Source organism: Drosophila mauritiana, unplaced genomic scaffold (assembly GCF_004382145.1).
Source record: "Drosophila mauritiana strain mau12 unplaced genomic scaffold, ASM438214v1 U_331, whole genome shotgun sequence".
Taxonomy (NCBI): domain Eukaryota; kingdom Metazoa; phylum Arthropoda; class Insecta; order Diptera; family Drosophilidae; genus Drosophila; species Drosophila mauritiana.
Genome location: NW_022881467.1, coordinates 45,001 through 58,993, shown reverse-complemented (window position 1 = coordinate 58,993; position 13,993 = coordinate 45,001). Strand labels below are relative to the sequence as shown.

At 44.8% G+C, this 13,993-nt stretch overlaps 1 non-coding gene and 1 pseudogene across 1 annotated transcript; both read right to left on the bottom strand.

The window, feature by feature from the left end:
* Positions 1-9,779: 9,779 nt before the first annotated feature.
* LOC117149779 lies at positions 9,780-12,884 on the bottom strand (annotated as a pseudogene).
* A 395-nt stretch (positions 12,885-13,279) lies between these two features.
* LOC117149782 lies at positions 13,280-13,458 on the bottom strand. The gene has a single exon (XR_004460512.1). It is a non-coding gene; the product is annotated as a 5.8S ribosomal RNA (ribosomal RNA).
* Positions 13,459-13,993: the final 535 nt, after the last annotated feature.

Here is a 13,993-nt window from a genome sequence, read left to right as displayed (position 1 = left end):
CCCGTTTTCAAGGAATGGTTGAAAGTATGATGGAGAAAATGTTCTCCCAAATGACGCAGCTTATTGCTTCCATCCTCAATGCCAAATCATGGAAATAAGCCTGAACATAGTCATTTGGAATGCTAACGGCCTGCAGAGGAGCAGAGCCGAGGTAGAATACCTTAAAAACGGAAGCGATTGACATACTCCTTGTATCCGAAACCCATTTTTGTCCCGTCCCACTACAACATCAGCGGCTATGATGTTTTACTCGCCAACCATCCATCTGGCAGAGCGCGCGGAGGAGCAGCCATGCTCATCAGGAGTGGTATCCAGTACACGGAGCTACCTGCGTTCCAGGAGGAATGGGCCCAGTGTGCCCTGGCTCGAATCTCCAGCCTTCAGGGGGACATCACCATTGGAGCGGTCTACTTCCCCCCCAGACACTCAGTCACCGAGACTCGCTTACAAGAGCTTTTCGAGTCCTTTGGTCCTCGCTTCATAGCAGCCGGTGACTTTAACGCCAAACACTCTTGGTGGGGTCCCGCTCCATCAACCCCAAAGGCAGAACGCTCCACAAGTTCGTGCAGAGCAGAAGACTGAATTGCCACTCCACTGGTGAGCCAACCCACTGGCCTACTAACCCTGCCTTGTCTCCCGACCTCTTGGATTTTGCCATCTCCAAAGCATAGGACAAGCCAGACTCTCATGCACCACATACAACAAGCTGCTATCCGACCACAGTGCAATAAGAATGCTCCTCAATATCCCAGTCCTAAAAAAAGACCTGCCCAGAAAGACTCACCGGGAAGCATACCGACTCCTCCAAATTTACCTTCTGGATGCTATCCTCCCCTGGACCTGGATCCTCCTCTTTCCTCCCCAAGAGACATTGATGCGGCGATTAATACACTCACTGAGGAAATGCCACATGCGGCTAAGTTCGCCAACACTCCTCCTCCAACTACCCCGAGAACACCTGAGCGAGATCTCCACCTTTGGTCTCCAGAGATTGCGGCCTTCGTGGCGGAGAAGAGGCGCCTCAGACGTCTTGGTTCTCCTCGCGCAACCCAAGGATAAAGCGGCACTCAACAGAGCCAGCAAGGAGCTTAAGGTCAAGCTTTGCACACTACGGCAGACTCATTCAATCGATTCCTTGAAGAGCTGGAACCTGGTGACCCGCAACACAACCTGTGGCATGTCACGCGCCACATCAGGAGGCCTGCAAAAAAGGCGTCGCCCAGTGCGCAAACGGATGGCTCTTGGTGCCGTTCCGATGACGAAAGAGCAGAAGCATTCGCAGATCACCTCCAGAACGCATTCACCCCATTCAACAGATGCACTGGTGAAGAGCGTGCTGCCACCACCAGGTCCTTGAGAGTCCATCTCCACCCAGCTTGCCGATAGAGCCCGTCACCCCTGAAGAGGTTGCGCAGGAGATCGCCTCCCTAAAGGCCAGCAAATCCCCCGGACTGGATCGTATCGACGCCACTTCCCTCAAAATTATGCCTCCTCCTTGCTCCCAGATGTTGGCTAACATCTTCAACAGCTGCTTCTCACTAGGGTACTTCCCGAGATCATGGAAACGTGCAGAAGTCTATCCTCATCCTTAAACCCGGAAAACCTGAAGCCAATCTTGCCTCATATAGACCGATTAGTTTGCTGGCAATACTCTCCAAAATACTCGAAGAGTATTTCTGCGCAGAGTGTTGCCAGTACTGGACGAGGCTGGTTTGATCCCGGATCACCAGTTTGGATTCAGGCGATCTCATGGAACACCCGAACAATGCCACCGGCTCGTATCAAGAATCCTCGATGCATTCGAGAAGAAAAGATACTGTTCGACCGTCTTCCTCGATGTCAAGCAGGCGTTTGACAGAGTGTGGCATTCCGGTCTCCTCCACAAACTTAAGTCCCACCTTCCCAGTTCCCACTACGCTCTACTCAAATCTTACACCGAAGGAAGAGAATTCCAAGTGCGTTGCGGATCCTCATCCAGCACGCCAAGGCCCATAAGAGCCGGAGTACCTCAAGGCAGCGTCCTTGGTCCCATCCTCTACACCCTCTTCACAGCAGACCTTCCTATAATACCCTCCCGTCACCTCACAATAGCCACCTATGCCGACGACACCGCGTTCCTCGCCACCGCTACTAATCCAGATGGAGCTTCAGCCATCATCCAGAGGCAACTGGATGCTTTGAATCCATGGCTAAAACGATGGAATATTGCGGTTAACGCCGAAAAATCCTCCCATACAACATTTTCCCTGCGCAGAGGAGAATGCCCTCCGGTCACTCTTGACGGCGACACGATCCCCACTACCAGCACCTCCAAATACCTAGGGCTTACACTGGATAGAAGGCTGACATGGGCCCTCACATTGATAGGAAGCGTACCCAGGCCAACATACGCCTTAAGCAACTCAACTGGCTTGTTGGGAAAAGTTCCAAGCTGAGGGACAAAACGAAGCTGCTTGTCTACAAGACTATTCTCAAGCCAATATGGACTTATGGAATCCAGCTGTGGGGCACCACAAGTGCTTCACACAGAAGAAAGATCCAGCAATTCCAGAACCGATGCTTGAGAATAGTCTCCAACGCCCATCCCTATCACGAGAATACTGCCATCCACGAGGAGCTCGGAATTCCCTGGGTGGAAGATGAGATCTACCGACTCAGTGAGAGATACGCCAGAAGACTGGAGAATCACCCCAACCACCTGGTCATCAATCTGTTAGACAACAGCCAATCCACAAGACGTCTGCAGAGAACGCACCCGCTTGACCTCACGCAACATTAATGTAAATTTGTAACCCCTACCCAAGTACATTCTAAGTACTCCCCGTATGTCAATGTTCCCCCACATAAAATTTAATTATTGTCCATTAGGACAGATTTTAAATAAATAAAACAGATACAAAAAAAAAAAAAAAAAAAAAAAAAAATAACTAAATTGATCAGTCGCGATCGAACACTCAACGAGTGCAGACGTGCCTGCGGACCGCAAGCAAGAAATTGTTTCGCTTTTTGCGTATTTCGTTACCTCCGTTATTCGCATACCGGTCACCGCGTCGCGAGATATCGCCGCGCGCTCTGATTGGTTCAGCTCGCGTGCCTAACGGACTCGCACCAACACTAACGCACACTCGAGCGTGCGTGTTATCTGGTTGTTTACATCAAGCGCATAGTTAAGCAACTTTAACACAGCAGCAGCCACTTGCAGTGGTTGGTTCTCCGACCAACTGTACCCAGCAAAACCGCCAAACCCCACCCGAAGCTCCGCAATCCAATAACCTGGAACAAATCTTTGCCCGTTTTCAAGGAATGGTTGAAAGTATGATGGAGAAAATGTTCTCCCAAATGACGCAGCTTATTGCTTCCATCCTCAATGCCAAATCATGGAAATAAGCCTGAACATAGTCATTTGGAATGCTAACGGCCTGCAGAGGAGCAGAGCCGAGGTAGAATACCTTATAAAAACGGAAGCGATTGACATACTCCTTGTATCCGAAACCCATTTTTGTCCACGATCCCACTACAACATCAGCGGCTATGATGTTTTACTCGCCAACCATCCATCTGGCAGAGCGCGCGGAGGAGCAGCCATGCTCATCAGGAGTGGTATCCAGTACACGGAGCTACCTGCGTTCCAGGAGGAATGGGCCCAGTGTGCCCTGGCTCGAATCTCCAGCCTTCAGGGGACATCACCATTGGAGCGGTCTACTTCCCCCCCAGACACTCAGTCACCGAGACTCGCTTACAAGAGCTTTTCGAGTCCTTTGGTCCTCGCTTCATAGCAGCCGGTGACTTTAACGCCAAACACTCTTGGTGGGGGTCCCGCTCCATCAACCCCAAAGGCAGAACGCTCCACAAGTTCGTGCAGAGCAGAAGACTGAATTGCCACTCCACTGGTGAGCCAACCCACTGGCCTACTAACCCTGCCTTGTCTCCCGACCTCTTGGATTTTGCCATCTCCAAAGGCATAGGACAAGCCAGACTCTCATGCACCACATACAACAAGCTGCTATCCGACCACAGTGCAATAAGAATGCTCCTCAATATCCCAGTCCTAAAAAAAGACCTGCCCAGAAGACTCACCGGGAAGCATACCGACTCCTCCAAATTTACCTTCTGGATGCTATCCTCCCTGGACCTGGATCCTCCTCTTTCCTCCCCAAGAGACATTGATGCGGCGATTAATACACTCACTGAGGAAATGCACAATGCGGCTAAGTTCGCCAACACTCCTCCTCCAACTACCCCGAGAACACCTGAGCGAGATCTCCACCTTTGGTCTCCAGAGATTGCGGCCTTCGTGGCGGAGAAGAGGCGCCTCAGACGTATTTGGTTCTCCTCGCGCAACCCAAGGGATAAAGCGGCACTCAACAGAGCCAGCAAGGAGCTTAAGGTCAAGCTTTGCACACTACGGCAGGACTCATTCAATCGATTCCTTGAAGAGCTGGAACCTGGTGACCCGCAACACAATCTGTGGCATGTCACGCGCCACATCAGGAGGCCTGCAAAAAAGGCGTCGCCAGTGCGCAAAGCGGATGGCTCTTGGTGCCGTTCCGATGACGAAAGAGCAGAAGCATTCGCAGATCACCTCCAGAACGCATTCACCCCATTCAACAGATGCACTGGTGAAGAGCGTGCTGCCACCACCAGGTTCCTTGAGAGTCCATCTCCACCCAGCTTGCCGATAGAGCCCGTCACCCCTGAAGAGGTTGCGCAGGAGATCGCCTCCCTAAAGGCCAGCAAATCCCCCGGACTGGATCGTATCGACGCCACTTCCCTCAAAATTATGCCTCCTCCTTGCTCCCAGATGTTGGCTAACATCTTCAACAGCTGCTTCTCACTAGGGTACTTCCCGAGATCATGGAAACGTGCAGAAGTCATCCTCATCCTTAAAGCCGGAAAACCTGAAGCCAATCTTGCCTCATATAGACCGATTAGTTTGCTGGCAATACTCTCCAAAATACTCGAAAGAGTATTTCTGCGCAGAGTGTTGCCAGTACTGGACGAGGCTGGATTGATCCCGGATCACCAGTTTGGATTCAGGCGATCTCATGGAACACCCGAACAATGCCACCGGCTCGTATCAAGAATCCTCGATGCATTCGAGAAGAAAAGATACTGTTCGGCCGTCTTCCTCGATGTCAAGCAGGCGTTTGACAGAGTGTGGCATTCCGGTCTCCTCCACAAACTTAAGTCCCACCTTCCCAGTTCCCACTACGCTCTACTCAAATCTTACACCGAAGGAAGAGAATTCCAAGTGCGTTGCGGATCCTCATCCAGCACGCCAAGGCCCATAAGAGCCGGAGTACCTCAAGGCAGCGTCCTTGGTCCCATCCTCTACACCCTCTTCACAGCAGACCTTCCTATAATACCCTCCCGTCACCTCACAATAGCCACCTATGCCGACGACACCGCGTTCCTCGCCACCGCTACTAATCCAGATGGAGCTTCAGCCATCATCCAGAGGCAACTGGATGCTTTGAATCCATGGCTAAAACGATGGAATATTGCGGTTAACGCCGAAAAATCCTCCCATACAACATTTTCCCTGCGCAGAGGAGAATGCCCTCCGGTCACTCTTGACGGCGACACGATCCCCACTACCAGCACCTCCAAATACCTAGGGCTTACACTGGATAGAAGGCTGACATGGGGCCCTCACATTGATAGGAAGCGTACCCAGGCCAACATACGCCTTAAGCAACTCCACTGGCTTGTTGGGAAAAGTTCCAAGCTGAGGGACAAAACGAAGCTGCTACAAGACTATTCTCAAGCCAATATGGACTTATGGAATCCAGCTGTGGGGCACCACAAGTGCTTCACACAGAAGAAAGATCCAGCAATTCCAGAACCGATGCTTGAGAATAGTCTCCAACGCCCATCCCTATCACGAGAATACTGCCATCCACGAGGAGCTCGGAATTCCCTGGGTGGAAGATGAGATCTACCGACTCAGTGAGAGATACGCCAGAAGACTGGAGAATCACCCCAACCACCTGGCCATCAATCTGTTAGACAACAGCCAATCCACAAGACGTCTGCAGAGAACGCACCCGCTTGACCTCACGCAACATTAATGTAAATTTGTAACCCCTACCCAAGTACATTCTAAGTACTCCCCGTATGTCAATGTTCCCCCACATAAAATTTAATTATTGTCCATTAGGACAGATTTTAAATAAATAAAACAGATACACAAAAAAAAAAAAAAACTAAATTGATGACGAGGTATTTGGCAACGTGATAGAATTCTTTAAAGTCTTTATATCAAAAATTATACGATAGGGACAATATCATATGCGTCACTAAATTGATGACGAGGTATTTGGCAACTTGATAGAATTCTTTAAAGTCTTTATATCAAAAATTATATGATAGGGACAATATCATATGCGTCACTAAATTGATGACGAGGTGTTTGTTTGGCTACAGGAAAAATCATTTATTTATCGAATCATCAAGCAAAGGATAAGCTTCAGTGGATCGCAGTATGGCAGCTGCTCAACCACTTACAACACCTTGCCTGTTACAAAAGTCGTTTACAATTGATTCTAGGCTTTGTCATTGTATTAAATAATGCTTTTATATGTAACTAGCGCGGCATCAGGTGATCGAAGATCCTCCTAATTTACTATGTTACAAATTACATTGGCATCACATCCATTGTCGTTTATAAAATAAATTATAAACTTTAAATGGTTTAGAAGCCATACAATGCAAATTGCCCCTTATTTATCATTGCAGTCCAGCACGGATACGACCTTAGAGGCGTTCAGGCATAATCCAACGGACGTAGCGTCATACCACTGTTCGCTCGAACAAGTATTGTGCCATTGGTCCGTACCTGCGGTTCCTCTCGTACTACGCAGGAATGCTGTCGCAACAACGTTTTGTCATTAGTAGGGTAAAACTAACCTGTCTCACGACGGTCTAAACCCAGCTCACGTTCCCTTGCATGGGTGAACAATCCAACGCTTGGTGAATTTTGCTTCACAATGATAGGAAGAGCCGACATCGAAGGATCAAAAAGCGACGTCGCTATGAACGCTTGGCCGCCACAAGCCAGTTATCCCTATGGTAACTTTTCTGACACCTCTTGTTAAAAACTCTTTAAACCAAAAGGATCGATAGGCCGAGCTTTTGCTGTCCCTGTGTGTACTGAACACCGAGATCAAGTCAGCATTTGCCCTTTTGCTCTATGTGTGGTTTCTGTCCGCACTGAGCTGGCCTTGGGACACCTCCGTTATTATTTGAGAGATGTACCGCCCCAGTCAAACTCCCTACCTGGCAATGTCCTTGAATTGGATCATACCTGAGTAATTGGAGTTATACCAAATTTTCAAATCAAAAATACATAAATGCATCGTTTTATTAAAGAATTTGTTTGCGATTATATAACAAACTCGTGATACTTTGATCAAGAAGCTTGCATCAAAACCCAATACCATAAGATATAATAAATATATCCGTATAATGGCTAGGAAATGATACACGTTCCATTTAATCAAGTAAGTAAGCTCTCTGCGAAAGACTTCCATGGTAGTACGGCTATAAAACAGAAAAGAAAACTCTTCCGATATCTCTCGACGGCTTCTTTATGGTCGTTCCTGTTGCCAGGATGAGCACGAGGCCCATATTTAATAACAAACGGATACTCAACAGGTTACGGAATTGGAACCGTATTCCCTTTCGTTCAAAATTATTCAACAGAGCCAGCAAGGAGCTTAAGGTCAAGCTTTGCACACTACGGCAGGACTCATTCAATCGATTCCTTGAAGAGCTGGAACCTGGTGACCCGCAACACAATCTGTGGCATGTCACGCGCCACATCAGGAGGCCTGCAAAAAAGGCGTCGCCAGTGCGCAAAGCGGATGGCTCTTGGTGCCGTTCCGATGACGAAAGAGCAGAAGCATTCGCAGATCACCTCCAGAACGCATTCACCCCATTCAACAGATGCACTGGTGAAGAGGGTGCTGCCACCACCAGGTTCCTTGAGAGTCCATCTCCACCCAGCTTGCCGATAGAGCCCGTCACCCCTGAAGAGGTTGCGCAGGAGATCGCCTCCCTAAAGGCCAGCAAATCCCCCGGACTGGATCGTATCGACGCCACTTCCCTCAAAATTATGCCTCCTCCTTGCTCCCAGATGTTGGCTAACATCTTCAACAGCTGCTTCTCACTAGGGTACTTCCCGAGATCATGGAAACGTGCAGAAGTCATCCTCATCCTTAAAGCCGGAAAACCTGAAGCCAATCTTGCCTCATATAGACCGATTAGTTTGCTGGCAATACTCTCCAAAATACTCGAAAGAGTATTTCTGCGCAGAGTGTTGCCAGTACTGGACGAGGCTGGATTGATCCCGGATCACCAGTTTGGATTCAGGCGATCTCATGGAACACCCGAACAATGCCACCGGCTCGTATCAAGAATCCTCGATGCATTCGAGAAGAAAAGATACTGTTCGGCCGTCTTCCTCGATGTCAAGCAGGCGTTTGACAGAGTGTGGCATTCCGGTCTCCTCCACAAACTTAAGTCCCACCTTCCCAGTTCCCACTACGCTCTACTCAAATCTTACACCGAAGGAAGAGAATTCCAAGTGCGTTGCGGATCCTCATCCAGCACGCCAAGGCCCATAAGAGCCGGAGTACCTCAAGGCAGCGTCCTTGGTCCCATCCTCTACACCCTCTTCACAGCAGACCTTCCTATAATACCCTCCCGTCACCTCACAATAGCCACCTATGCCGACGACACCGCGTTCCTCGCCACCGCTACTAATCCAGATGGAGCTTCAGCCATCATCCAGAGGCAACTGGATGCTTTGAATCCATGGCTAAAACGATGGAATATTGCGGTTAACGCCGAAAAATCCTCCCATACAACATTTTCCCTGCGCAGAGGAGAATGCCCTCCGGTCACTCTTGACGGCGACACGATCCCCACTACCAGCACCTCCAAATACCTAGGGCTTACACTGGATAGAAGGCTGACATGGGGCCCTCACATTGATAGGAAGCGTAGCCAGGCCAACATACGCCTTAAGCAACTCCACTGGCTTGTTGGGAAAAGTTCCAAGCTGAGGGACAAAACGAAGCTGCTACAAGACTATTCTCAAGCCAATATGGACTTATGGAATCCAGCTGTGGGGCACCACAAGTGCTTCACACAGAAGAAAGATCCAGCAATTCCAGAACCGATGCTTGAGAATAGTCTCCAACGCCCATCCCTATCACGAGAATACTGCCATCCACGAGGAGCTCGGAATTCCCTGGGTGGAAGATGAGATCTACCGACTCAGTGAGAGATACGCCAGAAGACTGGAGAATCACCCCAACCACCTGGCCATCAATCTGTTAGACAACAGCCAATCCACAAGACGTCTGCAGAGAACGCACCCGCTTGACCTCACGCAACATTAATGTAAATTTGTAACCCCTACCCAAGTACATTCTAAGTACTCCCCGTATGTCAATGTTCCCCCACATAAAATTTAATTATTGTCCATTAGGACAGATTTTAAATAAATAAAACAGATACACAAAAAAAAAAAAAAACTAAATTGATGACGAGGTATTTGGCAACGTGATAGAATTCTTTAAAGTCTTTATATCAAAAATTATACGATAGGGACAATATCATATGCGTCACTAAATTGATGACGAGGTATTTGGCAACTTGATAGAATTCTTTAAAGTCTTTATATCAAAAATTATATGATAGGGACAATATCATATGCGTCACTAAATTGATGACGAGGTGTTTGTTTGGCTACAGGAAAAATCATTTATTTATCGAATCATCAAGCAAAGGATAAGCTTCAGTGGATCGCAGTATGGCAGCTGCTCAACCACTTACAACACCTTGCCTGTTACAAAAGTCGTTTACAATTGATTCTAGGCTTTGTCATTGTATTAAATAATGCTTTTATATGTAACTAGCGCGGCATCAGGTGATCGAAGATCCTCCTAATTTACTATGTTACAAATTACATTGGCATCACATCCATTGTCGTTTATAAAATAAATTATAAACTTTAAATGGTTTAGAAGCCATACAATGCAAATTGCCCCTTATTTATCATTGCAGTCCAGCACGGATACGACCTTAGAGGCGTTCAGGCATAATCCAACGGACGTAGCGTCATACCACTGTTCGCTCGAACAAGTATTGTGCCATTGGTCCGTACCTGCGGTTCCTCTCGTACTACGCAGGAATGCTGTCGCAACAACGTTTTGTCATTAGTAGGGTAAAACTAACCTGTCTCACGACGGTCTAAACCCAGCTCACGTTCCCTTGCATGGGTGAACAATCCAACGCTTGGTGAATTTTGCTTCACAATGATAGGAAGAGCCGACATCGAAGGATCAAAAAGCGACGTCGCTATGAACGCTTGGCCGCCACAAGCCAGTTATCCCTATGGTAACTTTTCTGACACCTCTTGTTAAAAACTCTTTAAACCAAAAGGATCGATAGGCCGAGCTTTTGCTGTCCCTGTGTGTACTGAACACCGAGATCAAGTCAGCATTTGCCCTTTTGCTCTATGTGTGGTTTCTGTCCGCACTGAGCTGGCCTTGGGACACCTCCGTTATTATTTGAGAGATGTACCGCCCCAGTCAAACTCCCTACCTGGCAATGTCCTTGAATTGGATCATACCTGAGTAATTGGAGTTATACCAAATTTTCAAATCAAAAATACATAAATGCATCGTTTTATTAAAGAATTTGTTTGCGATTATATAACAAACTCGTGATACTTTGATCAAGAAGCTTGCATCAAAACCCAATACCATAAGATATAATAAATATATCCGTATAATGGCTAGGAAATGATACACGTTCCATTTAATCAAGTAAGTAAGCTCTCTGCGAAAGACTTCCATGGTAGTACGGCTATAAAACAGAAAAGAAAACTCTTCCGATATCTCTCGACGGCTTCTTTATGGTCGTTCCTGTTGCCAGGATGAGCACGAGGCCCATATTTAATAACAAACGGATACTCAACAGGTTACGGAATTGGAACCGTATTCCCTTTCGTTCAAAATTATTCAAGTGTATTATATTTGCTTTGTTTATATAGTTAGGCATTTTTGTTTTACTTGAAAATTTTCGGCTTTCGCCTTGAACTTAGGACCGACTAACTCGTGATCAACCACTGTTCACACGAAACCCTTCTCCACTTCAGTCCTCCAAGGTCTCATTCGATTATTTGCTACTACCACCAAGATCTGTACCAATGGCAGCTCCATGCAGGCTTACGCCAAACACTTCTACGCATACCATTGTACCTTTCCTACTCACTAAAGTTTCAAAATTTATATCACAAGTAATATAAATCATCTACTTTAGCGGTAATGTATAGGTATACAACTTAAGCGCCATCCATTTTAAGGGCTAGTTGCTTCGGCAGGTGAGTTGTTACACACTCCTTAGCGGATTTCGACTTCCATGATCACCGTCCTGCTGTTTTAAGCAACCAACGCCTTTCATGGTATCTGCATGAGTTGTTAATTTGGGCACTGTAACATTACGTTTGGTTCATCCCACAGCGCCAGTTCTGCTTACCAAAAGTGGCCCACTGGGCACATTATATCATAACCTTGAACTTCATATCAAGAAAGTTAAGGTTCTTACCCATTTAAAGTTTGAGAATAGGTTAAGATCGTTTCGACCCTAAGGCCTCTAATCATTCGCTTTACCAGATAAGATTATTTTATATAATATTAAAATGCACCAGCTATCCTGAGGGAAACTTCGGAAGGAACCAGCTACTAGATGGTTCGATTGGTCTTTCGCCCCTATACTCAATTCTGACAATCGATTTGCACGTCAGAACTGTTTCGGTCTTCCATCAGGGTTTCCCCTGACTTCAACCTGATCAAGTATAGTTCACCATCTTTCGGGTCACAGCATATATGCTCAAGGTACGTTCCAGTTAGAGGCATAAATAATATAAATATACATTATACATAACTATATAGAACGCCCCGGGATTGTGTTAATTAGCTATAAATAGCTAAAAAACTAATCCCATTATTAGTCAAGTTAATTACGCTATTAGGTTTACATCCCAATAACTTGCACATATGTTAGACTCCTTGGTCCGTGTTTCAAGACGGGTCCCGAAGGTATCCTGAATCTTTCGCATTGTTAATCATACAAGAGCATATAATAAACACAAAAATCAATGATAATTATGCCATTATATAATTCCGAAAAATTAACGCTCTGTAATAATATAAATCTATCAGCACTTTATCAAATTAATAACATTTATTCTGTGTTAAAATGCAAGCAATTTAATTGGAATAAACTATAAGTTATATTTTATGATAAATTTGGGATATGCTAATAGATTACAATGTCCTTATATGGAAAAAATGCACATTATTCTTAATAATATTATTTAAATATTACAATTTTAATGATGAATTTTCCATAACGGATATTCAGGTTCATCGGGCTTAACCTCTAAGCAGTTTCACGTACTGTTTAACTCTCTATTCAGAGTTCTTTTCAACTTTCCCTCACGGTACTTGTTTACTATCGGTCTCATGGTTATATTTAGTTTTAGATGGAGTTTACCACCCACTTAGTGCTGCACTATCAAGCAACACGACTCTTTGGAAACATCATCTAGTAATCATTAACGTTATACGGGCCTGGCACCCTCTATGGGTAAATGGCCTCATTTAAGAAGGACTTAAATCATTAATTTCTCATACTAGAATATTGACGCTCCATACACTGCATCTCACATTTGCCATATAGACAAAGTGACTTAGTGCTGAACTGTTTTCTTTTCGCTCGCCGCTACTAAGAAAATCCTTGTTAGTTTCTTTTCCTCCCCTAATTAATATGCTTAAATTCAGGGGGTAGTCCCATATGAGTTGAGGTTGTATATATAACTATATTTTGCCATAAATTCTTTATATATAAATGATAAAGCAATCAATTAAATTCGTTATAAATAGTTCCAATAGTTCTTGTAAGCAAAGTTATTTTTTATCCATTTAACGAACCAACGAAGAATAATAACAAAACCAAGATTTTTCTTTTTCCGAATCATTAATAAGAGACAATTCTAGATGAAAAATATTTCAATTTTTTATGCTAGACATTTCTCAGTATTATTTGATTGAAAAAGAAAATATTTCTCTTCGTTTTTCACATTCAAATGTGAGATAATGTTTTTCATTTCTTTTTTAATATTATGAATAAAATCATTATTTAATCCAATAATATACCATATGCTTATAAAAAATTTATAAACAACTTAATTAGCATAGTCTTACAACCCTCAACCATATGTAGTCCAAGCAGCACTATAAAATTAATTAAAGTACATAACAGCATGGACTGCGATATGCGTTCAAAATGTCGATGTTCATGTGTCCTGCAGTTCACACGATGACGCACAGTTTGCTGCGTTCTTCATCGACCCATGAGCCGAGTGATCCACCGCTTAGAGTTTTATAATTCATTTTTATATAATATCAATATTGTTTTTATTGAAAGAAATTAAAAATACACCATTTTACTGGCATATATCAATTCCTTCAATAAATTTATTTTTATACCTAAAAATAAATGTTGCGATATGTCTTAGTTTCATATAAGCATTATGTATCATAAAAATCTGGTTATGGTTTGCTATTTTGGGTGACACATACTGCAAAATTTATATAAAACATTAACCTGATGGATGACAGGTACAAACATTGTATATTTTAGGTTGTTGCATTAGCCAACGTATGCTCATAACATAGATGAACAATACATATTCGCAACGCGTGTATATTATGGTCCATATACACACACACTTATTTTGAATACCACATTCAAAATTATTTTAATTTTAATTCGACTTCTACTTTCAAATTTTGTTCAGTTTCTTCGATTTCCATTTTCGAGAATTTGTTTTTATAGGAAACGCCATTGTTGTAGTAGGTACTGCCACAAATACGCACAACAACATTAATAATGTTAAAGTCTTTTTATGAGGTTG